We start from the raw sequence: 25,341 nt of genomic DNA, 5'->3' as shown, positions 1-25,341 counted from the left end.
GGCCTGAGAGACAGAGTGGATGACAAGAGTTGTAGAACGTACTTTACACCCCGATGACTGATGAGATGATTTTAAACAATGCTTTTTGATTACCAGATGTTTGTTATTTCATTGGCATACAAACAGTTACCTAGCAGTAGCAATTCGGTAACAAACTATCTTTCCTGTCAGCTGTAGAAGTAACATCACAGATTTTTGCGCCGTTACCATTTAAAGAGACGATGTACAATAGCTGCACAGATGAGTGCGAGCGAGTGGTTGGCTCTGATAATACCCTGACGTTACTATCACGTACGTATGTTGAACTTATTTCGCACCATATGTAGCCAACCATGCTAATCGGAGGAGCGGGGAAAGGACAACAAACTACACGCAAAAAGGAGTTCTCAAGAAATTAGTTTTCAATTCAGATTTGGAAGTGCATCGCACCAGTGGCTTCCTAATATCGGAAGGAAGAGCGTTCCAGACAGCCGCAGAAGCGCATCTTAAAGGGCACAATACCAGTGACCGTCTTTGTTCGATGGCTGGCCAAAAGCAGCTGCTGCGAGGATGACCGGAGTTCCTTTGATGGTTTATGCTCCTTGACTAGATCAGCAAGGTGTTGTGGTCCATGTGTGACAAGCGCTTTGTGTGCAATGAGTACGAACTTCTAACTTATTCGTTCGGAAACCAGAAGCCCAACGAAGAAACAGCCCTGTTTTATCAGAGCTTAGCTTGAGCTGATTAATCAACACATGGCAATTGTTTACAATGATGCATATGTCATTGGTCAATGAACCATGTATGTTAAACTTCTTTCGCACCATACGTAGCAGCCAACGGTGATACTCGGAGGTGGGGACCATCACGCTTGTTCCAGTAAGAATCTAATTTTGTCTCAGGATGTGAGGCTGTAATTGGAGCCATGATCTCAGTGGTGCTGGCCCAGTCGTCCGTAGTCTCTGTACCGCTCTTGATCAAAACCTGAAGGGAGAGAAAGACTAAGAGATGCGAGGAACCACAGTCCGAAGGCAGCAACGATTTTCGTTTGGCGACAAAGAAGCGCCCAAGCTCTGCGATCCTCAACATATTGAGGTGTTATCGGCCAATTAACGAGTCCTTAAATCTGGGAAGAAACCAGAGCACTCAGAAAAAAATAACACGCATGCGAGGGGGAAACACGCTATCCCATACAGACGGAACATGTGAAGTTCACATGTTTGCTCTACCACATTCTCCTGGCGATCCAGGCTATGGCTTCTCCTTGACGCTCACGGCAAAGGAAGTTTCAAGATTTTTTTTGTGACCCACCAATCCTCGCTGCCTCCACAGTGCTGGATTACAGACAACCGCGTGAAGAGCCACCACCACCTGGCTAAAGAATAAATTCGGGGCTGGCTTAGCCCATCATTCCTCCGGAGGTCCATAGGTACAACTTTTTGGGGCAATCAACATTGGTTGTTCCATGGATGTACTCGCCTCTGCCAGAGGAATGTGGAACTTCCACCACTAGCTCTGCAGGGCTGCAAGTGGGAGATGAGCACCGCCTCAAATGCTCGCTTGCGTGGGAAGTCGCTGACTGGTTTTTTTTAACACTTTAAACAAGGGTTAACGAGGGTCACACTGTTGCGTTTCCGTGATTGATGAGTTGTACGATCGGTGACAAATGAGGCAATGGCTCATGTATTGAATGTAGTTAACAAAGGGGGCGTGTATCCTCGACGGCGGACCTGCCTCGACCGAAACCACATTGTAAACAAGGATGGGACAGGTCGTGGTTTTTTTTATCCCCGAAGAAAATGTTTTGATAGCGTAATGAAATGTTGAATGCTTTATGAACGTACTCTTGAGATGTTGAAATAAATCATGTTCGGCGAATTTTTTTTTATTTAGAAAAATAGTGCGTAAAATAATGAGGAGTGGTTAAAGTTAAACGTTTTCTTTTTTAAGAATCACGGTTGCTCAAGTACAGGTCCAAAGCTCCAAATTCCAAGATTACAAAGTTACAAATGCAAAGAGACAGCAAGGCGAAAGTTGCGAGCAACGACGAACGCATGCAAAAGCCACGACATCAACAACAATTAATACAACACAGTCAACTTGAGACCCGAGTGGCATTCAGCAGATCTTCCGTGAGTCATGACCCGCGTGATATCGTGCGGAGATAAGTATTCGTTTTTATCTTATGTTAAGGTAGCTTAGAAAATAAGCGTATGCGTGATACCACGATGCCTTGGCGAGATCGCCGCGAAGGCATTGTGCTTCATTGGTAGCAAGCGCTTTGTGCGTGACGAATGCAAAACGTGAAACGCACACCGTACAAACACCATCGCGTTGCATAGAATACTTGGACGCGTGATCTATCTCTGCATTGTGGCTTCAGTAACCTTGGTTGTGTTTTTTTTTTGGGGGGGTGGGATGGGTGCTTTGTTGGGGACGCAGTGCAGTTGAGGTGAGCGACGGAGGCACGAGGGGGGAAGCAGTGGTTTTGATTGGGGGGCCGCCAATAGCAAGAAGGTTGTGACAACCACTGGACGAAGGCTGACGGCGTAATTCTCCCTCCTCATCCGTCACACTCGAAGGGACTATCCTGCAGGAAAACTAAATATTATTTATTGAGCTTTCATACTTTGTACGAAATCACCATCGGTATCGGTTACAGGAGGAACTCATTCCATCATTGTTAAGCCCCTCTACTGACAGCGAGCGCAGAGCCACGTGCCCTGGGCAGGGGAAGAGATCAAGCAACGAGACGCAGCTCAGCTTCCCGTGCGATGAGACACCGGCGGAGGACAATCGTACACGTAGAGGCCTCGCGAGCTCCTGTGAACACATGACGATGATGGTTGTAAACTCCGGCGACACGTTGTTGTCAAAAGTTTTGCTGGCTTTTCAGCAGTCCTCCTGTGTTGCGGATGAAGCAAACCAATGTTGGATTGTTTGCCCACGACGTGAGGATTATAGTAAAATTGTTGGCATTAGACTCGCATGACGATCTAACGCAAAAAACAAACATCGTTTCGACTCAGCAGAGGAGTATGAGCTTGTTTGGTGGAAACATCACCATCGTCACCCTTTGCATGACTGTCATCATCAGCTGTCCACTGCTGGATGAATATGTCTTGCGCTTTCAGCTCCGATTCATTTCTCCTTCTTGCTGCTGCTGCTGCTAATTTTGCTGCTTCTGCTTCTGCGCTCCGTGATTATTTACAGAGGCGCGTGCTGTGTGTCAATGTCCACGTGCCTGGTCCGTGTAGCAATTTCGAATCTTAAAACTAAACCGCGCGGCTTTAACAGCTTGCTTACAGGAACGCTGTCGCAAAGTTGACAAGTCGATGCTTCAGCGGCAATACCGATGCGGTCATCAGCGTGGAGGATGACACCGGGGTGCACCGCGAGCTTTAGCGTGGACGTTAGACACTTTGACACGATGGGTAAGTATATTCTTGGTTCCTTTCGGTAAAGTCACGTAGAAGGGAAATAATAAAATAATAAAAATAAAAGATAATAAAATAAAATTCTCACGACGTTTCGGCCACAACGCAAGCAGCCGTCCTCGTCGTGAGATTTTTATTTTATTATGCTTTATTTATTTTATTTTATTATTTCCCTTCTACGTGACTTTACCGAAAGAAACAAGAATATTAATCCCTGCAGTCACGAAAAGCTTTAAAACAATGGGGAAGGTTTTAAATCGCACGCCCAGCTCCATGCCCGCCGGGTTTCACAGAGTGGTCCTTTTATTCAACGGGCTGTCACCTGGTTAACGAACAGAAACATTGAATTAAATTGAAATGAGGGCACCACACCCCTGCGCTTGAACTCCGCACTCCACGGCGGTCAATAGCGAGCCGCGGGCCATCATTCCGTCAGCACGATCTGAACCCCCGTACCCTTGCTATTCCCAAAGAGGATTTCCAAAGCCCGGGCCAACAGGTCGCTATGTATATATGTCAATTGCAATCTGCATTCGCGTTATTGCCAGGCGGCTAATGCCGCGTGTTATCTGGGCCCCATCCGTCGGCGTTAGGAAATAAGTTTTTTTCGCCGGACGCAAGGAGGGGCGACTGGGTGGCATGCCGGGTGGGAGGATGGGTGGGATGCCGGGTGGGAAGATGGGTGAGAGGATGGGAGGTGGGTGAAAGGAGGGGGTTGGGGGCGCACGTGGGAGGGGGGGGGAGATCACGGCCTCCCCCCCAGTGCCGCTCTGGGGAGGCATTAGCTCACCGCGGCCAAAGCAATTTGGCTGACGTCCGCTTCCTCCGAGAGCGAGCGAGCGAGAGAGGGAGGGAGCCGGCGGGAGAGAGCGAAAGCAAAATACGACGACGACGCGCGCGTGCGCGTGCGCTAATTAGCGGCAGCGGCTCGTGGGGGTCGGGGTCGAGAGGAGGCAGCTACGATCTGCCACACGGCCGGCCCCAAAACAGCCCAGCCCTGTTCCACCCCCCCCCCACTCCCCACACTCTCTCCACTCCCCCTGCCTCCGCATAGCGCCAGCCAACTTAGTGGGTTGCCACCGCTGCTGAGATGCGAACAAAACAGATTCCCCGAAGCGTATCGTGGAAAGGAGGAAGGAGAGGAATATGTCACGTGTCACGGACGGAGGGAGGAGAACTGCACGCGTGGATGCAGACTCTTTCGAGCTGCTCTTTGTGTGTTAGTTTGCTGTGCGTTCCCCCGGCACCTCCGATGAGCACGGATGGCGACGTACGGTGCGAAAGAAGTTCAACGCACATGCGTCTTCACCTGTGAATCATGATGCGACTGACAACAACAACAACAAAAACGTTACTTTTAATGCGTTAGGGGGGGGGGAAGGCAAATTATTGATTTCCCAGGACACAACTACCTCAAAAACAATCAGGACAGGAGACAAGCCTTGCTCCAGCGCAGCTCCGCAACTGAATAGGTTCCCTCCTTGCTCTCGCCTCCTCCCTGTAGCCTGAGCAAACGGGTAACCCCCCCCCTGCCCCCCCACCACCATCAATTCCATTGGTCACGCCGCGTCGCTTGCAACGCATGCGACTCAACGAGGTTTGAACCGACCACAAATTCATTATCGATTTGACAAGGAAGCCCTGGATGACTGCAGTTGCGTTGGGATGCGTGCTTACGGCTATGCCTGTAACGCGAGTTAGATGAGGCTAAGATGCCCCGAAGGGGGGGGGGGGAGAGGGTCCGTACCGGTCACAATTTAGCGGAGAGAGCGCTGACCACGAGCGGAGCGGCTGGACGGCAGCGCTCGCTGACTCTCTCGCTCGCTCGCTCGCTCCCAAGGCACATCATTGTTTTCCCCGTCGATCCTTGCAATGTCAAGCCCGTGTTTGTTTTGTTTCGCTTGTGTGTGTGTTTTCTTTCCCATCATCTGCGAGCAGAGGCAGTGAGAGGTCACGCAAGAGGGGTGATGTCTCACCATACTCACACTCCATTCTTCCCTCCTTCCTCCCCCCCTCTGCGTTATTTTCTTAAAGTGGCATCACAGGTGCCGTCTCAATTAGTTCCAGCTGCTGGGTTTTTTTTGCTGTGTCTCGCCGCTCAGCAAGCGACAACCAAAATGAAACGCAACGATGTAGCCTGCGAGTCCACACCGACTTTAAACGACAGCACTGGTGATACACAACAATATGTAAAATAGCGATCCCGACGTCGAGGTTACGTTTGAAGAAGAAAAAAATCGGAAGCCACGCGCGCCGATGTCACCGTTAAGACTTGCCAGGTCACCAGCCAAAAAATCCTTTCCCGGGCTAAAGCCACAGGCCAATGTCGCCCCCTGACCGGCGGACAATCCTCATCTGTGGATTTCAGCGCCTTCGTGATAGCCTTGAACTGCAAGAATTTCGTGAATACCAAATGTACAAAATTGTTATAATAATTAGTATTGTTAATACAGGCTCATGTCAAACAACGCACAAGGTGCGTATTTTATGCACGTAAGCCTGATCTAGCTTACATTACTGTCTGCACGTGTGTATGTTGAACTTTTTTCGCGCCGTACGTAGCCAAACGTGTCGAATCCTGCGGAATGTCGTCGTTTTCACCGCATGGAGATTCTCATTGGCTTCAGAAGATTATTATTGCCTGCCCACGACACTTTAGGTTCTGTGTCACTTGACTTTTTGTTGAGACATTACATACATCGTGTGCCAATCATCAAATCACCCGCAATTTGTCCAACCTCATCGGACCTCAGAAGCAAAGCAGGGTGACGCTGGATAGTGCTTGAATGAGTGACCACAATTCATTATGAGATCGGCACACGTAACGATCCACCTGGCATCTCTTCAATGAACGTCAGTCGCTCTTCTTGGCTATTGGCCATCGTCCCTTTAAGTGACGTGTCCCGGGTAAGCCGACTTGCTTGTCTCTAACCCGAGTATATTATATAATAATCAAGGCCGTAATTATAATATATAATAAAATATTCTCAAAATGTCCCCCCCAATATATTGCTATAAAAATAGATATTTTAAAAAAATTGCTATGCTATGTAAATAAAAACAACAATTTGCTAAACCTTGGCCACAATATCTGGACTTGTCTTCATGTAACAATGTATAGACGTATGTTAATATGATTGTGGTTATGGTTGTACTTTATGAATCCCTAATCTCTGCCATTACATACAATGAAACAAGAAATTGGAAAACAGAAAAAAAAACAGCAATGTAATACAATACACCATTAGACATCATTGTAAAACATATATAAAAAGTCCATCCCACGTGTTAGTGATTTTTTCTTTATTTTAGGCAGGAAATGGCAGGAAATTATTTTTCAAATTGAGATATTTTTTGGGAGGGGACCCCAGACCCCCTGGAAGATTTTGTCCCCCCCAATGTTGACTCCATGGCTACGGCCTTGTATCTAATCCACGTGCTCCGCAATCTCAGGCTCGCATTGCTCCCACTTGTCATTTTTGTTCAGTTGTTTTGTTTTTGTTGTGCTTTAATTATCAGAACACATTTTTGGAAGTCGTTTTTTATTTTGTATCCGTCTGTCGAAATAAATGCTGCGCGTAAGGAATTGCCCGTGATAGTAAGCTGAGACGCAACGCTTATGCACCGCCTCAAAGTCCGAGCTCTCGTTTTGTTTGAAAGTTAATCACAGCTGGTGGTGTAGGGTGGCAAGAGCATGCCTTTGGTGGGAGGATACATCAATGCAGGGTCCCATATGTGTTTAGACAACAGCGGCCCATTACGTGCCAGTCAAATGAACAGCTCTCTCTAAATAATTGAAATCCTTGCCACTTTTAAAGAGGCACCGCTGAACATGATGAGCTTCACACGAGGCCCGTGTGCAGTTGCCCTTCGCGAATAGACATAAAGAAATTAAATATGTCATCAGATATCCAAAATACTGTGGGAACAAAAACATACACAGGGGGGTTGAGCGTGCCAAGCCATCAGTGCTGAGACATTTATTTTGAGGTTTCAGCTACCGACGATGAAAACAGGCTCCGAGGCTGCAGTTGGTCTTCGCCTCGTCACCAAAATGACCGCACACATTTCCGTGACGTTCGATTTGAGCCTTCGCTCAATTTATGATGAATAAACCGCGAGGATTTGAAACGCAAAAGTGTGTCACTGCTACGTGGCGCGCGTAATCTGATGCAGGGAACTCGTGGACGTGATGTGCGAGATCCCCTGTTGTGCACAAGAGATGTGCTGCATGGGATCTCAGAAGTGGTTACTTGGTATCACCTTCCACTCACCACTCTCTCGTGCAGGATGACGCATCGCTCTCCAGGAGTTCCAAGTGGATAGATATTTGTTCCGTGTCAGCACCAAGATAATCAGAACATAATTTGGGAAGAAGGGCATTTTTTCTTTTGGACAAAGTGGAAAAACATACAGAAAATAATGGGTGAGAATCGGCGCAGACAAACTCTAAGTCAACACAGAGATGACATTCGGAATGGCAGGTGATTGTGTGCTGATGTCAAAGCCCAAATCTGAAAATTACTTCCTCCTCGGATGACAGAGAAAACATTAACAACAAAAAAGTTGTACTTATGTCGAGTGGCTCCTCCACTCCTACAAAAGATGATGTATTTAAATGTCTCTTACGTCGCCAAACTAAGGACACGTTGAGCAGGAAACAAATCATTGTTGAGATGAAGAGGATGAGGTTCCAGATGTCACACTCGACGAACCAACCGCTTCGCCTGTCTGAACAAAAATAAAAACAGTGCACAGCTCCAAGACGAGAGGAGAGTGGACAACCGTGGACATCATCAAAGAAGCGGGACCAGCTGTCGAAACACAATTAGCGGGACCTATGCATGAAATGTTTTCACAGACAACGAAGCATCTCAATCATGGAACGATGCCTCGATTGTGGCATGTTTCCCCAAAATCATTCCTCCATTCAAAATATGACAAAACAGATCTGCAGCATTACAGACACGTAAGCCTCATACCGCATGCATATAGCATGTGCACAATGATCACGAGGAACCACTCGGGAAATGGACAAGTTCGAGCCCGATCTACCACGTGAGTAAATTGCGTTTGGGCAAGGGTTTTCCGACCGTGAATTGCACGCACACTATGAATGAGATTCCCAAAATAAGAAATCAAATCGCGAGAAGAAATGCTGCTCGATGCATGGGACAAGTTAAGCGAACGGCTTTTGGCAAACCATGTGGAACAAAGACGGCCACTGCATCGCGCACTTTCAGATGCGCTTCTGTGGTCGTCTGGAACCCTCTTCCTTCCGATATTAGGAAGCAACAGGAGCTATGCATTTTTAAATAACTCTAGATTGACAACTCGTTTTTTCAAAGAACTTATTTTTGCGTTTAGTTTGTTGTCCTTTCCCCGCACCTCTGATTGGCACGATTGGCTACGTACGGTGTGAAAGAAGTTAAACATACATACATATGTCTCAAAGGCAGCTTGGCTGACCGCTCTGCGTTTGAAACATGCTGCAGTGATTTAATTGAAGTCACTTCAGATGAATGGCAGTGATTATGAAATCAAGGCAATAGCAGAATAAAAATTTTACGTGTTTTCCCCAGCCAGCGTCAAATATATAACAGCGCTGGTTCAGTCAGATCTTAGAGGTTTGAGTCGACATCGTAGCAACGTTCCTACTACGAGAGGTGGAAAACACAATAATAATAACACGGGAACACATCGAAAGCGTCATGAAGCAAATGATCAGCGGCTGAATTGAGAGATCGCATGAAGCTCAGAGCGGTCGATGAAAGAGTAAACACTATTAGCAAGCGACCCGTGGTTAGTCAAATATATTTTAAAGTAATATAATGAATTGTTACCGTTTGTCAATAAACTGGTGGATGAAGACCTCTCAGTTGTGTGGGGAGCTTTATTTATGTTCACCAAACTTCACCACTTTGGCCGGTGGAGGGAAGGAAGCCTTCCCAGTGACCGGTTCCGAGTTCACTTGTCTCTGATGTTTGCAGTGGCCAGGAACAGAACTCACTGCCTAACCTGTGGCGAGATGTTCACTCCCTCGTCCTGGTATGCAGGGAGGTCGAGGGTTCGATCCCGACCCCTGACGATGCCTGTTATATATTTGGAGTTTGCGTGTCTTTCTCCGTGTGGTCGCGTGGATTTTTCTCAGGGTCCTTCGGCTTTTTTTCCCTCCACATTTAGAAACACGCGTTTAGAGTATTTGGCTGCTTTACATTTCCACGTCAGAAGCCAATTTGTTGAGCTATCATTTGTGGCTTCTGAAAAAGAGTTATACAGCTCAGTGCGCCTTGCCTGGTCAAATAAAATAAAATTGTTTATAGTTTCGGATCTCATAGAGTAATTCGGCATTCGCCAAAGAGACGAACTTACACCATCATTGCAAAACAAAGGCATCCAGAAGTATTAGCTTTACAGGTAATCGTGTACATGTACGTACGTATGTTAAACTTCTTTCGCACCGTACAGAGACAACCCTCTCTCTGCCTCCGCCCCCCCTCTGTCTATTTAAGGCCACCCCACAGAGACGATCACCCCTCTCTGTCACCTGTGTTGTCTCTCGCTATGTATGTATCTTGTGATATCTGTCTGCTAATATGTCTGTCTATAGTTTTCTGGTTAGATATTATGTCGCTATTTCATTATACCTGATGATGATTGCTTGTGTTGCAATCGAAACGTCGTATTCTATTATTTAATTTAATTTATTATTTTATCTTTAGACGTGACTTAACCGAAAGAACCAAATAATAATTCCTGCAGTCACGAAAGTTCTAAAATTAAGATACAACCATACGAGTCACAGGTGCAGGAAAAGACATCTGTCACTGTAACGTGTGTTTAAAAAAAAACACAAATATCTGAATTGTAGTATCAGCGTTTAGACAGACGACAAGGCAGCAAGACCTTATTGTGTACGCCGGCTTTGGCAGCAATTGCACGTTGCGTTGTAGCACATAATGTGAAATCGATACCACAGGTCTTTGTGCGACCTTCTTTCAGGGTTTATTTTACACGGCCACTGAGACCGCACTCTGTTCAGACGCACACTGTGGGTGATTCGCTCTGTGTCTGTCCGGCCCAAAATGCAAACGAACGAGATGTATGCACAACCACAAAGTTTTGGAGGTTTATTTTGCGTGCTATCCCTGGTAATGGGGAGCGGTGGTTTAGCCGGCATCGGACTGCCCTACGGACCCGACGACCCGAGTTCGATTCCCGCTCACGGCCAATGCCAGTTGGCGAATATCTGAACCGGTCCTGTGCCTTCCCTAGGTCGACTCGACCTCAAATGCGTAACTGGTGTGGTGTGTAAACATCGCCACTGGGAAGACAAAGGTGGTCGGGCATGATGCTGGCCACCCACCCCCTCGTGTACCGTGCCGGTCTTCATAGGTGCTCGCTAACGACACTTTCCCCAACAGTCTGTTAAGGCTATACAGGGGATCTTTGTTTTTGATGACTCCAAACAATTTGGATCGAGCATCTCTGCAGTTACGGCTCATGACATCAGCACAAGCAGTGGCGATGTCCGACCATGTCTGAGACATCCCAACACCGACTAGCTCCTTGAATTGAAAAATAATTGCAGTATTAAATGTAAAATCGAAAACGCTGTCAGTAAATGAATACTACGACATGTATCTACCCAGGAAAGCCTCACCGATTCTCAAAACGTTATTCATATATTCTAGATTCGAAGTTGTCGTGACTGCAAGGATCCATACTCTTTGGTTCTTTCGGTAAAGTCACCACTCGCTTCTAGACCCGCCCACTCCCCCCCGCACAGTTTAACGTCCCAGTCCCTGACGTCCACACTTATATAAACTCCTTAGCCCGGCAATTCTCACACTTTAGTAAAAACATTCTAGCTGTGGTTTTCACACCTGATGATGATTGCTTATGTTGCAATCGAAACGTCGTGATTAAATTATTTTTTTTACCTACGTGACTTTACCGAAAGAACCAAAGAGTATAGTTAGTCATTGATATATATCATGGAGGGTCCTGCGAGATGTTGCGGTAGGGGTGAAACAATTGCCCTACGTTTTCCCAATTGAGCAATTTGCGGGAATTTTCTTTTGTTCCATTGTGGACCAAGACTGTAGTCCACACGTGACTAACTAGTTATCGACTAACGTCATCACGACATCCTTCATGACTAATTCGAAGCAGGATATTAACACGAGCGTCTTCATTCGCAGCCCTCGTTAATCCACCACTGGATAAAAAAAAACGAAAACTATTTAAACGATGTTTTAACTAAACTATTTTTTATTTTAACAGGTAAGGCCCACTGAGCTGTGTAGCGCTTTTTCAGAAGCGATCTGGCCACAAATGGTAGCTCAACGAAGTGGCTTATCGCGTGGAACTTTGTAGCGGCCAAAAAACTCTAAACGTACGTTGCCAAATGTGGAGGGAAAAACCGGAGGACCCGGAGAAGAATCCAGGCGACCATGGGGAGAGAACACGCACATTCCAAATATACAGGCGTCAGGGTCGGGATCGAACCCAGGCGAGGTGGTAAACATCTTAGCACCGTTGCGACTTAAGGACTCTCCAAGCCTTGTCCGTCATCGTGGAGGTTGCTTTGACCATACTTCACCACACCGGTCAGTGCGGATGGGATTTTTTTCAACAATTACATAGTTTATGCTTTCACGTGACTTTACCGAAAGAACCAAAGCGTATGGATTCCTGCAGTTACGAAAGCTTCAAATCAAGATTGGCATTAATGTGTTAGGTGTACAACACGATATACATTTCAATTAATAATTGAGAGGCACATATTTAAACTGCATAGCCTGAAGACAATCGCAATTGTGAGACAAACTAAACGCGTATTAACGTGCATTCTGAAAGCATAAAAACGTGTAGAAGGTAAAAGTGCTGCCCTGTGATTTGCTCACTCACGCCGCTGATGCTAGAAGGGCCTCCACTAGACGAAGCTTCTTAAAGAGCCCCTCTAAGAGGGCATTTGGCCTCCTCCTCCTCCATGCTGGTTAGACATCTATGAGCAGGGATGAAGAACCCTCACTTTACCCCACGGCGTAATTATAATATATATTGGTGCTCAAAATGTCCCCCCCCCAATATATTGCTATAAAATAGATTTCTGTTGATATGATTGTGGTTATGGTTGTACTTTATTAATCCCTAATATCTGCCATTACAATGAAGCAAGTAAAGGTAAAAAAAACAGAGCAATTAAGCTAAAAAATAAATAAATAAAGTCCATCCTATGTGTTAGTGAATTTTTAAATATTTTAGGCAGGAAATGGCTGGAAATTCGTTTTAAAATTTAGATGTTTTTTTCTGGGGGTAGGGACCCCAGACCCCCTGGAAAATCTGGTCCCCCCCAATGTTGACTCCATGGTTACGGCCTTGCTTTACCCCCATCACACGTGGCACCACGGAGGGAGGGGGCAGGTGTAAGAGTCTCCCCTGCATCGTTTCAACTGCCACACCGGGAGATCGAACCAGAGGTCAACTGATGCTCGTCCGTTGCGCCAAACGTCCTCTGTCTGTGTTGCAACGTGGACAAAACAAACAGGTGGGTAAGTAAATAAGGGCCCGTGCTATGTAGATGAGGCCCCTTAAAAAAACATAACCGCTATAAATCTTGATTTAAAGCTTTCGTGACTGCAGGGATTCATATTCTTGGTTCTTTCGGTAAAGTTAATATATAAATATTATTTTATTATTTCCCTTCTACGTGACTTTACCGAAAGAACCAAGAATATAGCCGCTATAATCAACATTTACATCACCTGCACTCTAAATCGCCCCCCACCCCCTTGCCCCCCCCACCCCCTTGCCCCCCCCTGCCCCCCCACTTCTTCCAATCTCCATATTAAAAAAACCCACCGACGCCACCAAACAGCGCCACTTAAGTAACGCAAGCCAGATGCCCCGCACCTGAACCCGCAGCGCTAAATAGAGACATTGTTTTTGGTAAAGGGATGCCGTCCGTGCAACTCGACTTGTTTGGAGGTTAGGGGCCATGGGAAGATTTTGGGTGTTTTTTTTTTAAGACGATTGCCCGGCCCTGCTGCGTCCGCTTGTTTTAATTTGCTTTTTTTTACTGTTAAGGCAATTAAAATACCGTTTCACGTACGGCATGCGCGCGCGTGTGTGTGTATATAAACACGCGTTTTATCCGCAGGATACAAACGGGGAGCGGTAATGTAGCGGGTTAGCGCGCCGTACTACGAACCCGGCGACCCGAGTTCGATTCCCGCTCACGGCCAACACCGTTTGACGATTACCTGAACTGGTCTTGGGCCTCCCCTAGGTCGACTCAGCCTCAAATTTGTAGCTGGTGCGGTGTGTAACCATCACCACCCGGGAGCTAACGGTGGTCGAGTGTGGTGCTGGCCATCCTCTCCCTCATGTGCCATGCCGGCCAAACAGGGGATCTTTGTCTTTGTATCTGCAGGAGTAAAGTACGCTCATAATTATTACAGCTCACATGAAGAGTGCTGTACCCATTACACAAATACATACATGCACGTTATACTGCATACACATACACAGTATAAGATCGCGTATCCGCCCTGACCAATTAATCGCCCGAGCACAGTGCAATGCCTACGCATGGAGTTTTCTATCGTTGTTTGCAGTAATTTAGGCAGGCATAATCTACGTCATGAATTTTTATTCTACAGCAACGCATTTTTCACAAGTTTAGAAAGTTGTTTTCACTCTACACATTTTAGGCAAGGCGTAACCAATTCCGGTGTTCACATATCTGTCCATATATACCGTACTAATACCTATTTTGTGTGAGCAGGTAAAGCCCACTGAGCTATGCAGCGCTTTGTCCAGAGGCGACCTGGCCACAAATGATAGCTCAACGAAGTGGCTCATCACGTGTGGAAATGTACAGCAGCCAAATAATCCAAATTCACGGAGAAAAATTCCACGCGACCACGGAGAGAAAATGCACACTGGCATCAGGGTCGGGCTCGAACCCACGACCTCCTGCGTACCAGGCGAGGGAATTAACATCTCGCCACCGCCGCACCCCTAAGGTCCCACAGAGAGTCGGAAATGTCACGTTGAACTGCACAAAAAGTACATACCCAGAGTCAACTAAAATAATAGTGAGAGCCCAATGGAACAGCCGTCTTTCACTCGGGAGTGGTGATATAAAAAGACACACACACACACTGGCAGTATTCACATGAACAGATGTTGATCGAAATTAGAGCGGTATTGTGTGTGCTGGCAAGTGTCCCTGCGGCTCAATCGGGTTCATGGTGGTGGCTATCTTGACTTGGAGGTGCGGAAACAGACGTGGAAACGCCACATTCTTGCGGCAGGGGCTAGTCCATCCACAGGACATACAGTAGAAACCATTGTCTTCTCAAAAAAGTGATAGCTACCTCTTCTTGGTTCTTTCGGTAAAGTCACGTAGAAGGGAAATAATAAAATAAAAAATAAAAAAACATACTAATAAAATAATAAAAATAAAACGCTGCTTGCGTTGTGGCCGAAACGTCGTGAGAATTATTTTATTATGTTTTATTTTTATTATTTTATTACTTCCCTTCTACGTGACTTTACCGAAAGAACCAAAAAGATGAATCCCTGCAGTCACGAAAGCTTTAAATCGAAATTTAGTGATAGCTACGTTGAACAACCCTGGAGGGATGATTTTGCTGAGTTGATCACCAACCAGGATTGGACGTGTGTGAAAGTAAAGAGCTGCATAGCTCATCGGATTCCTCGAGTACAAATACATATTCTGATTCTGGATTCCAATGTATTGGTCTGATTCTGAGACCTATGTGCCCTCTTTTGTTACAGCGTCCAACAAGCCAACTTGCCGCGTGCTGCTGTTTAAACCATTTCGTCATGCTCTTCCTGCACACGGCCGGCCACATGTTCAGGAGCTAAACGCCAAAGTTTGAGGTCTGCGAGCCACGAGGGAGTTTCAGGAGAGAGGGGTTTTTTGTGGTTTTGCTGTTCCTCCTCCTCCTCCATTTAGAGTGGGTTTTCTACGTGGTACGTAGCTGGGGTTGTATGGTCACAATTGTACTGCTGTGGCCTGTCTTTAATGTGTCTCTGTGAGTGTCCATGCATCTCTACAAGTCTCTCTATATATCTCTATGTATTCTAGATTTGAAGTTTTCGTGACGGCAAGGATTCATACGCTTTAGTTTATTCGGTAAAGTCGCGTAGGAAGTAAATAAATAAATATTACTTTATTAAATTACGACGTTTCGGAGGCAACACAAGCTTCCGTCTTCAGGTGGAACCGTTACAGCCAAAATCACCAAAATCACCCCAATACCCCCCTCTCCTGCATAATGAATAGATGTTATCAATGGGCTTATCTCAGCTTAGCACCCACCCTCGACTCCACACGGCACGCCCCCCCCCCCGACCTTGGCTCCCCCCCCCTCTTACCCTATAGAGTCGCGTTTCTCTATTAGCTCTCTTCACTTACTACAGTGATTTTGGCTGTAACGGTTCCACCTGGAGACGGAAGCTTGTGTTGCCTCCGAAACGTCGTGATTTCATTGAGTTGTTTTTCATTTATTTATTTTTTACCTACGTGACTTTGCCGAAAAAATCTAAGAGTATTTCTATGTATCTCTATGGGATCACTACCTGGTCCATATGCTTGAGTTTTATGGCCAAAATCACACTACTGCTGTCGCTTGTCTTTAATGTGTCTCTGTGAGTCTCTGTGTATCTCTTTGGGTCTCCATGTATATCTATGTGTCTCTACGGGTTTACTACGTGGTCCATAGTTTGGGTCGCATGGCCACAATCGCACGTCTGTGGCTGGCATTGTATTTCCCGTTCATGGAGGAATTGTGATGCGGCATCGGCCTGCTGGCGTTCCGACGCAGCTGATGGTTGCGACCAGCGTCTACGAGGCAGAATGCCAAAGCCAGGAGGTGCGATGTGGCAGACGGTGGTAGCTTTCTCGTGGTGGCCCGCCTGTTGTTTCTTTTCATGTCACCTTAAACTCAACTAATACTGCCATCTAGGCGAAATGAATGCGGTGTCGTGGTGGCGAGATGTTAACTACCTCGCCTCATATTCAGGAGTTTGTGGGTTCGATCCCGACCCTAACGATGCCTGTATATTTGGGGATTGCATGTTCTCTCCGTGGTCGCGTGGATTTTCTCCGAGTCCTCCAGTTTTTTTCCCCTCCACATTTCGAATTAACGCGCGTTCAGAGTATGTATCTGCTATGATTTTCCACGTGATAAGCCACTTAATTGAGCCGTCATTTGTGGCCAGGTCGCTTCTGAGAAAGTGCTATATAGCTCAGTGGGCCGTACCTGATAAAAATAAAATAAAAATAGTTTAGTAGTAGGTTTATACCCTTTAAACTGGTACAAAAACTGACACCTTTATACAAGGCATCATGTTTGCAATAACCACAACACAAGCAGTCACAATGCAAACAAAAAGAAACAACTCTGATAACGATAATGATATGCACTGTCCTTGAAGCTGATTGGTCCACACCCGAGACAGTTTTTCTTAGAGCCTAGTCTCCATTGGTATTTGGACCAGTTTTTGTACAAGTTTAAAGGGTAAAAACCTACTACTATATTTTGTCACTAGTAAAGGAGGTCTCATAGTGTAAAAAATAATTTAGTTGAGAACGTCATTAATTTAATGCCCGTGGCAGATTCAGGTCTCGCTCGTTACGGATGCGTGTCCTTGCCTAGGAATGGCCCCGCGGTCGGCAGGATCGTGCACCCACACACATGCGCACGCGTGCGTCGTACCTGTACAAGCAAATGCGATTCTACAATGAACGCGCCACGTGGTTTCGGGTCGTAAACGTGCTTTGGGGCCGTCCCAGCACGCCCGCGCTAACCCAAACCACCCGAGTTTGTTGTACACACGAGTCCCATAGCCGTCCTAGGCCATTACGTCTCACTCGATCCGCGAGAATGGTCGGCGTATCACTTAATGTGGCGTCAAGACACACCGTGAAAATAGGTCTGACCGTGAACGGCTGTACGACTTGTAACCAATGTTCACGGGACGCCTGTTAAACCGGCGAAGTTCCATGTGTGTCCGCAGCACGACTCAATCACATTCCGTAACGCCTCTCTCACACACGCAGAAGAAGAAGAAAAAAAACATCAGCTGAAGTCTTCATTCGCCAAAGAAGTTGCTTGACATATACATAGCATGAGCAGGAGTATTCCAAAGTCAAGGAATTATCATTAATTGGTTGTTATTGTCGAAGGCAAGAAAGTAATCCAATGTATGAATGAGGGTGGAATGATGGCACTGGGGTTAGTGCACTTTGCTACAAACCCATTTGCCTGAGTTTCATTCCCAGCCGAGGCGAACATCAGGGGGGAAGTCTTAAACAAATAATATGTGTGGCCCCTCTCGTAATGAATAAATACTTTTTGAACCGATCTGTAGTGAGGTTATGGTACAAAAAAACAACAGCCATGCCTGACGCTCTGTGGAGGCCTTCATCGAGCAGTGAACTGGAAAAGGACTGCAAATTAAGCATGAGAAGCCGTCGTATGGAAACTAGCACTGCCACCGGAATTCTAATGTCCACCAACGGCTCATGACCCACGATTGGAGATAAGTGCTGTCCAACTCACATTTGAGCGTGGATAATTTAACCTTTTAAACATACGAATGTACTGTAACACAATTCAACAGATTACACGTTTGCAAAATAAACGTTCCAATGCAATTGTGAGTCACCCCAATGACCTCTACGTCAAAATTGTGCTATTAGAATGTAAGAAGATGTATTTTTATCAAGCCAGATCCGTCTTTGACAGTGAGGTATTCATCTTGTGAAACGATTTGGAAAGCATTTTTGCCCAGTCTTCTTCTATGGAATATGTCCCATTACAGTAACAAACACTCTGACTTCAGTCATTCAACAGATGTATGCCAAATATGTCCCAAGTGCTGGTTTGTATAAAATTAACAAATAGCAAGTGTACTTATTTATCCCTGGAAGCCACAGTGTGTTCTAGAACTTGTTTTCAGGAGGGTAAATCATTGATTGATTATACAAGTCGGAGGAAACCGGAGCACCCAGGAAAAAAACCTACGCATGCAAGGGGCAACGCTCTCTCCCCGTACAGATGGACACAAATGGCGATTAGACCACTTGCTGTACTGCCTTTTCCTGGCGAGTCAGGGTATGGCACCTTCATGCCCACACCGAAGGCAGTTTCGCAACATGTGTATGTGTGTTGAACTTCGTTCACACCGTACGTAGCCCACCGCGCTTATCGGAGGCGCAGCGGAAAGACAGCAGTGCCTTCCTAATATCGGAAAGAACAGTATTCCAGATGGCCGCAGGAGCGCACCCGAAGGCGCACGATGCGGTGACCGCCTTTGTCCGATGGTTAGCCGTCATTTGCTCGATCCACGAATCCTCGCCTCCACAGTGCTGGATTACACAAACCACGTGGGTAGCCCCACCACTGGCTGTGATGTGAGCACAACGTAGGTGCAAACCACAAATAAATCATACTTGATTTCTTTAAAGGAACCTTTTTGTTTAAACCAAGTGCCCTGTACATAAATTATCATTCTTCAAAAAAACTTTAAAAGCATGCAATTAATAAAACTATTAGGGTAATCTACGACCATACATTATGTAACACTTTATTAAATTTTCATCTGTAAATGGCAGGCTGAAATGGTATCTTTTAAGTTCTGTTATAAAACATTGGATCCTCCGGCAGTTCCTGATCGTGTGTTATACTTGGGGGAAAGCCCTACGATTTGAAGGTAGAATCCCACCGCTCACAAAGAAACGTATTACTTTAACACAACAACAGAATGCACCCAACGTTCCCTTCTCGCTAGTATCACTCAATAATAGCAGCTGCGGCGGCCATGGCAGTGTTACAAAATAATTATTTTCTCTGTACTTTTGAAAACTCCCCTTGGAGGTTATATTCAACGGAATAATTAGCCAGGCCCATCGAGGTCACGCGTCGTTCCCGCGTTCTTGTCTCTTGCGGTTAAAACGCGTCGTAAAAATTCAACTCGCTGCACTTTCCCTTGTCGGGGGGAGGAATAAACCCTTGCCCCGTGATTCTAACATTAATATTAATTAACCCCAAACTTAAAAAATAACCCTGACTCATAGCCCAGAACTTGCGGAAAATGGAGTTGCTTTTGCAGTTTCAAACACAGATCAAATAGGTCACGATTCAGCGCTCGTGAAAGAGAGGGCCGCTGCCGCTTGCTGTAACGGTTAGCGCACTCGTACAGTCCTTGCAATCCAGAGGTCGCTGATTCGATTCGATCTCTCGGCACGGCAGCTGAAACAATAGGAACGTCTCATAGCCCCCACTCCCCACCGACCTCTGTCCCACGCAGCCCAATAGAAATGAGTGCGTCATCGTGAATCATTTGGCAGGTCACGTGGTGATGGGGTCAAGTCTGGGTACTCCCAAACTCCAAGTCGGTATTGTAAGCGCGGAAAAGAAGGACAAATGCCTTCAAGTGGGATTCTCTAGAGCTCCCTCTAGTTGAGGCCCTACCGTCGGCAGTGGTGTGAGCGTGCGATTGCAGGGCTGCGCCTTTACCATGTACCTCTTCAACACAACTAGGAGAGTTGGGGCCACGTCTGCCAATCGAAAATAAGGTGATGTTTCTCAAATATGGAGTAGTGGAATAAAAGGTGCATACTTTATTATTATTACACGCTTTTATATCCTCAAATCTTGTAACTAAATTTTAACCCACTTCCCAATGTGGTATCGACTGCAAACTTGGTCAACTTATGTCATACTGATGACAACACTATATTCTATCATAAAAAATAAAAAATGTATTTTTTTTAAACATTCTTTTTTATATGTTATGTTTCGGCTTGGGTCTAATTGTCCACGGTCAACTAACGTTGGCTGTAATTGCCCACGGTCCCTTACGTTATGGCAAGCCTCGGGGCTACTTCCTGGAGTCGTGGAGTTCTTCCATTACTACAGAACATTCATGTTTACGATGTGACGATCGATATACTGCTGGATGGCTGCTATGGATCTCTACGCCATGTGCTACTTCGTTGATCTATCGTTTGTGGCCAGGTAGGTTCTGCATAAAAGCGTGTTTTAAAAAAAAAGTTGTTTCAAATATATATTTTAAAAAATAGGTAAAGTTGCAGCCCCGATATTAACCTGCTCATAACACTGCTGACAGAAGCGGCTACTTGGCCTACTTCTCCACACTGACCAGAACTCTAGGAAGAATTGAGAGTACCCACACTTCACCCCACACCGCGTGCGAGCTGCCGACCAACGGCGGTGAACACATTTATACTGCTGGGTAAACAGAGGCGGGGGAAATGTAAAAAAAACGTGCACCATTGTTTTCAAATACCGAGTCAGCGCACCTCTGCATTGCAGGTGCAGTCTGCTCACCATTCACCGGTGTGTTGAAGAGCGAGCAATCTCCACACAATTTAACAATTGGGTACAGACGTTTCTCCAGTGGATACAACCGAGCTAATCCGGCAGTTGCCGAAATTGTGAAAGTGTCCTCCATCCTTGAGCCCTCACTAGGTGCTGTGGTGTCATCAATGTGCACGCCACCCAAAGGAGCTGGAAACAATCTTGTTCCATCAGCATGACACACAGACTTGATTCATTTTTCTTTTTCGGAAAACAACGCAGGCTCCTGGTGATGTAATTTTTTTGTAATAAAACAAGTGCCCGGTTTAAGGTACAGACCGCATCGAGATGGTAGTGGGGTGAGGGTTTGTGCAGGTTACAAAATTCCGTGGACTGAGGCACGGCCTCAATGCTCCTCCTGGGTCCTTAGATGGAGAGGAGGTTGAGCTCACTGCCCCACACACGTGGGGGGACTGCGAGCCGGGAGGAGATTGAGCTCACTGCCCCCAAACAGACGTGGCGACTACGACCGGGATTATTGGTTAGTATATAGGAAAGGGACGCGAGTAGGGGGGAGCTTCCGCGGCTGGTGATCTCATTTAAAAATCAAAGGTATTGGATCAAAATTAGGAGATTTAAACCTGATATTCTGAAATCGCTGATCAGATTTATGTTCATAGTTTAGATATCTTTGACCTCGTGTTCTCTACCAAGGCTGAAGTGCAACCACAGGTGTCGCGGTGTAATCCTTGGCATTGCGCTAACCTTGGCAAATGCATCTGAGCAAAACTGACCACCCACTTGGAAGGGCATATAACAGTGCTCAGGCCTATTGCCACACCTGAATCAAAGGTAATACATTCCACACTCCTCTAGTAGTGGCAGATTGTCCATAGAACAGCCACTTTTTCCTTCCTAAAAAGTTGGGCTGAGTGGACCTTGACTGGGATTTGAACCCTCAACCTTCCACTTGTAAGTAGGCCCTTTGCCACCGTGCGCTTTGACTGACTTGAACAGAATTATGCCTCAGAATAGTAAATACAACTTACTTTCAAATTCAGTCTGCCAAAAATGTGTTTTGACTCCATCTGTGAATCAAAACTCGTTTAACTTGTATGACAATGCCAACTCCGATTAACACGGTTGGCTACATATGGTGCAAACGAAGGTCAACATACATACGTGCCAGGGTATGTTTGAGGGTCAGGCGATGATAATGAGGAAGTTTCCGGATTCACGTGGTCTCCTGTGACTTAAAGCCTCCATCAAACGTAGCTTCACGTCGTTTTACAAACCGTCAAAATAACTGAAGTGCTGAATTAATTGAGCCAATTATATTATGAAAGAAAAATGTTCCCTGCCGCTGTACTCTTTGCATTGAATCGCGTGAAATTAAATTCAATATGAATACTATGGACCTGATTCCTTCCCATCTTTGACGTTCGTGCAAAGTTTGCCAGAGAGCAGGTGACCATTGCACCCCTTGCCCTCCCCCACCACCCCCAGAAGATCGTGTTATTGATGATTACTGGAAAAAATACATTAAACATTTGCTTTGTTAGTGTAGGAACCCGGTTTAAAAAAAAACTCTTGATATTTCAGGACTACCCCCTTTTGAGAATTTTTTTGGGGATCTGCTTCCTCCAGCAACCGGCAGCTGCTTGCTGGCGTCATGGGTTGCCGCTAAATTGGCCAAACATCGCCACCTATTGACCACCATGGCAAAGGTCACCCCGTCGCCCAAGTCTCGTTTCAGCCCGCCCGTCATCGGCATGCAAAGGCGGGCATCGCTGGGGTTGTCAACCATGAAGTACAAGAGACAACGAAGGCTATCTCACAAACATGTGTATGTGCGTTGAACTTCTTTACAACCCTACGTGGGGTTGTGTGTGTGTGTGGGACGACAACAGACTAAACAAACGTGCAAACCTGCCAAACGTCCTTCTCTCTACACCAAGGGAGCAGGGCCACCACTACCGGGCGTCGTTTCTCCGTGGCACCCCCAGACGTCCGGATACGCGGCCATCCATCCCGCTGCGCATTCGCCGCAGAGTTCAACCGACACCGACTTTTAAGAGGCGCTTTAAAGACCCTCCCCCACCCACCCAACCGCCGCTCTCGCCCGGCTATCCAGCGCCACTGAGCTTGACTGCGCTCCCCAAAGCCACGGTCATTTATGTCCGTGAAATTCCGTGCGCCTTATAAATGACATTATTATTATTATTATTTAAACCAGGACCTGTTCGAAGAATGTTCGAAGAAGACTTCCAGAAGTTTCTGGTGGGTTTTTATTGTCATTCATGTGTTTAGTTTGTTTCGCTTATCATCTCATCGCGGCGTGGCGAATTTTGCGTCCGCTATCATCGAAATTCACGAGCTTGAATCCTGGAGCATAAACCGTCATGCGTGCTCCGGTCATCCTTGCAACAGCGGCTTTTGGTTGGCCATCGGACAACGAAGGTCACTGCATCCATCGCGCGCTTTCAAAAGAGCTCCTGGGCCCGCAGGGAACGGTCTTTCTTCCGATATAAGGAAGCCACTGGAGCTTTGCACTTTAAAATCCAGATCGAAAACTCATTTCTTAAGAACTGCTTTTTGTGTTTAGTTTGTCGTCCTTCCCCGGCACCTCCGATTAGCACGGTTTGGCTACGTACAGTGGGAAATAAGTTCAACATACGCACACATACATATCTCCTGAATAAGAGGATGATCCTGGGTGGGAAAAAACCGGGACAGGTGGCATCCTCGGGCATAACCGGTGTGGCTGGAACCACTGCTGCAAGGATGTCCAAGGTGTTAAGTGACACACATGTCGGCACATTCATACAAACTCTCTTATTGTTCTTAACGATTCCCATATTGACAAATCAAAGAGCAATATCTGGTGGCCCAAAAAAGAGTCAAGCTAAGACCTCGAAACAATGAGACGTACTTGCACTTGGAAGCGTGCTTCCCCGTTGCATGCTGCAAATAAATAAATCCGTGGGAAGCAAGAACACTTGGCTTGCATTCACATTGACAGTTCCCTGCACATTCGGTAGAAATGCTGTCTAAAAGGCAGAGTCTATGCAAGTTCAACCAATGGAACGAAAGTTACGTGCTCAGAACTGCGGACAACAACGAACCTATCCAAGGTCTCCTCACTGGATCCATCTTTATGATCTTTAAAGTTTAAAATATGAAACACGTTATCAAAACAAGGCCGTCTCTGGTGTAGGACAATCAGTTTCAAAGGCAATGCATAAATTATCAGAGCATAAATTTCGATTTAAAGCTTTCGTGACTGCAGGGATTCATATTCTTGGTTCTTTCGGTAAAGTCACGTTTGTTTGAATGTTCACCACAAGTACGTGTGGTTAATGCAGACTTAATTCCTTGCAAAAGGTGTCTATTCGGTGTTTGAACATCTGAACACCTCCTGTTATATTGCCAGAAAGGGTTCAACCTATTCTTATTTTTCATCAGTTACAGACCCCATATTTGTGGCATCCAGGGAGTGGAGTGGCGGTACAGTCGTTGGTGCAACGCGCTATGAACCCAGACAGTTCGATTTCTGGCCACGGCTAACATCGCTGGCGAATGATATCAGAACCTGTCCTGCCCCCTCCCCCAACTCCCCTTCACAAACCCGCATTGACCAGTGTGGTGAAGTATGATGAAAAAAAAGTGACTGCCATTGCATTGGGAGACATTTATCCATCTGCGGTAATAGCAAGAATTAACACGTTCCTTCGGAGTGGGCAGGTAGGAACTTGATTGGACAGCGCATTCGTGCACGGCAAACATATGCACGACACACAGACAAATAATCCCTGGTGGGCAGTGTGGAACCTGTTGTTCCTACCTGTATTATCTCACTGTATCTGTGGCATGCAGCAGGTGACATCATTACGGAGCTGCACGTGCCGACGCCTTAATGATTCAATGGAGCCTCCCTAGCACGGCGCGTAGTGAAGATGTTTCGGGTGATCGCGCTTGCGTGAGAGCAACCGACCACACTGTATTTTAAGGCAATAGTTGGGGGGGAGGGGGGTGCACCCTTATCATGGGATAGGTGTGTGTGTATTTGGGACCATAGTTGTGTAACTTTATTGACACTGGGCGCAAGTTTTGGGTTGCCGACTTACTTTTCCGACCCAGACGCCTGTATATTTTGGAGTTTGCGTATTCTGTCTCCCCGTGGTGGTCGCGTGGATTTGTATCTGGGTCCTCCGGTTTTACCCTCCACCTTTAGAATCAACACGCGTTTAGAGGATTTGGCTGCTGCTATACATTTCCACGTGATAAGCAACTTCGTTGAGCTAACCTTTTTTTGCCAGGTCGCTTCCAGAAAAAGAGCTACATAGCGCAGTGGGCCTTACTTGGTAAAAACATATATTGTTTATAGTTTAGTTTCTGGAGCGTCTTGTAGAGTAATTCGGAAAATGCGGTTACACGCTGCATCAACATACACACGCCGCAGAATTGACATCCTCGTTACGAAACAATCAACGTGCAGAATCGGCGCGTGAAACGCGAGTCCATAAAAATACGCATCAGCATGCTCCAGTATATTTAGA

The sequence above is a fragment of the Lampetra planeri genome, chromosome 25 (assembly GCF_965212315.1).
Source record: "Lampetra planeri chromosome 25, kcLamPlan1.2.h2, whole genome shotgun sequence".
In the NCBI taxonomy this organism is placed as follows: Eukaryota; Metazoa; Chordata; class Hyperoartia; order Petromyzontiformes; family Petromyzontidae; genus Lampetra; species Lampetra planeri.
The sequence above is the reverse complement of the archived record's forward strand: the minus strand, read 5'-3'. Positions refer to the sequence as shown.